This window comes from Ovis canadensis, chromosome 1 (assembly GCF_042477335.2).
Source record: "Ovis canadensis isolate MfBH-ARS-UI-01 breed Bighorn chromosome 1, ARS-UI_OviCan_v2, whole genome shotgun sequence".
NCBI classification, from domain to species: Eukaryota; Metazoa; Chordata; class Mammalia; order Artiodactyla; family Bovidae; genus Ovis; species Ovis canadensis.
The window spans coordinates 237,501-240,299 of NC_091245.1; positions in this window are offsets into that span (position 1 = coordinate 237,501).

Genomic DNA, 2,799 nt, shown 5'->3' on the forward strand with positions numbered 1-2,799 from the left:
CAAGGCTCCCTCTCGGATCGCTAGAGAAGGCGTTCTCACCGAGGGCGCGCCGTCCCTCCCCCGGACCGTCTCACCTTCGGGCCCACGGAGGCGCTCCGCCAGCCACCAGGCCTCAGCTGGGCGGGAGGGGTCTGCGGTACAGGGAAGCGGACCGCCACACACGAGCGTGTGCGCGGTCAGGGCCAGAGCAGAGCCCGCACGCCCCGCCCCCCCGCAAGGCCTCATCCACCAAGGCCTCCACGACGAGGGGAACAGGCACGCCTCTCCCTACCGCCTCGACCCCCCCCCAAAAAAGAGAGCCACTCTCGGGACACCCACGCCACCGTGGCGGGGACCCGAGGGGGACACCGGGTTGAGGGAAACGACACCACCGCTCGGCCTCAGGCACCTGAGGGACGACCTGGAGCGCTCCAGGGGCACCGCCGAGGGTCACACGAGGCACGCTCGCACACCCGCGTGGGGCGCGCAGCGCGGCGGCGGCGGCACAGCCCTCCCCGCCACAGGGAGGGCCGCTCGCCGGGCACACGCCGAGAAGGCGAAGCGGGAGCAATCTGCTGTGTCAGAAGACCAACGGCGCCCACTGACGCCCCGAGGCAAGGGACAGCAGGAGACCGAAGATCAGGGCCAGAGGCCACACACCCAACCCCTGCCTTCCTCACCCTCCCTGATGGGCAGCGGGGGGGAAGACAAGCGAGGGGCCCCGCGGACAGACCGAGAAGAGCGGACACGCTCACTGGGAACGCCCGTCCCTCGTCTGGCACGGCTTAGGCTCGGCCCGGGAGAACACGACCACACCACATCGATCCGTGGAGCCAAGGTGGGGCGGGGGGAGGCACGGCGAGGACAGTCACCAGAGGGGCCCGTTTTAAGCCTCGCCGGCAACCTCCATCCCCCCCCACCTCGCCTCAGGCGAGAGCGGCCAACGACCCCAAGAGGAGAACACCTGACACGGAGCCCACAGGGCGGGGGTCGTCCCAGCCGCCCCCAGGTGCCCACAGCGGGGGCGAGGGGCGCCCAGGGTAGAAGACCCGCGCCACCTCGCCCCGCCACCCTCGGGTCGCCCAGAGACCGGAGGTGGCACCGTGGGTCGGGTCAGCCAGACGACACCACACAGGAGCCGGCGCACAGGCCCAGGCGGGCGGCTCCAGCGGCAAGGGACGAACCGGGCACCAGCTGGCGGCCCAGAAGCCCAGAGCCCCGCGTGCGTCTAGAGACCCACAGTCCTCGGTGGCAAACACCAAAGGAGACCGTGTCAGCACTTACCTGGTGGCAAAAAAGGCCTATTAAGGGCGACGAAATGACAGCAGGCGACAGAGGAGCCCATCTACGACTCGCAGGGAGGGCCCCCGGAACCTTGTCCCGGCCACCTGTCCCCAACACTGCCCCATACACACCAGGCCCCGAGCTCTCGGGGGGGGGGGGGGGGGGCGCGGGGGGGGGCGGGGGGGCAGGCGGGGGGTCATCTGGTCGACCGGGGGGGGGGAGGGGCGCGTGGTGGCAAAAGGGGTGGGGGTGGGGGCGCGGACACCGAGAGAGGGGGAGCTGGCCGAGGACGCCCTCCCCGCTTCACCCACGCGGGTAGGGGGACCGGCCCGTCCGTGTCTCCGGACGGGGATTTGGCTTCGATGTGCAAAAGGAACACAGAAGACAGACCCGTCAGCGAGGCGCTTCCCACGAGACGAGCGGGCCCCGACCAGGGACCGCGCCCGGGGCCCAGACCGTCCTAGACGGGGCACCCAGGACGGCCCGAGCCGGTCCCCACCTCCCGACTGACTGGGATTCAGGGAGTCGGAGAGGGGTGAGCCAAAGTCGCGTCCGACGACCGAGACCCACCAGGGCACGCCGGAGGGTCGAGCGCGCCCTCCCCGGCCACCCGCGGAAGCAGGGTCCGGTCCATCCACGTCTCCGGACCCGTCAGGACTTTGACAAAGAGAAAGCATGGGTGCCGGGAGACGCCTCGGGCGACCGGACCCCACGGGGGGGACCGCACACGCGCCTCCCCCGGTCAACCCTCGGGTCCCCACCTCCGGAGCGCGACGCGGAAAACACCTCGGGCAGGAAGGACCCGAGGGCCCGGACCCAGGCGCGCCCTCCGGCGACCTCCAAGCCACCGTCCGGGCCGGTCCCCACCTCCGGAGCGGGGCCGAGGGCGAAGCACACGCTCCTGAGGGCGGCCCAGGAGGAGTCCGGACCGCCGAGCCCGAGTCCAGGCGCTCCGGGCAGGGAAGACCCTCTCCCTGCCCACCGCGGCGGCCCGGCCCAGGTAGGGTCCGGGCGGTCCGTCTCCGCGGCCGCAGGGGCACGGGGAGATGCTGGTCGACCCGGTCAGGCCGCCCCGCAAGCCGGCTGCGGTGCGCCGCGACGGTCACCCTCCTCAGAAACCTAGAGAACCAATCTCCGGCGACAGCAGGACTGTCCCTAGGCCTCGGCGCCACCGGGACTGTCGCCGCCAGCGTCGCCGGTGTCTGAGAGCTCTGCCTCGGGCCCAGAGGCTGAGTCACAATCCTCCTGAAGGAGGCCTCGCCGAAGCTCCAGAGGGGAGGGACAATATACAAGCGGCCGCCAGGTGGCTCCCGACAAGCGACTCGAACGTCCCGAGGACGGGTGGCTGTCGCCGGCCGCCGGGGACGCCACCGCGCCGGCCGCCCAAACGCCCGAGCTCGGCCCGGAGCCTCCGCCGCCGAGCGACGCGACGCGACGCGACCCCGGCCGCAGAGGAAGGGAGACACGCTGGGAAGGATCTCCTCAGGAGGCTGCCACGAAGGAGACTCACTCCCCCACGCGATTCCGGGGTGCTGG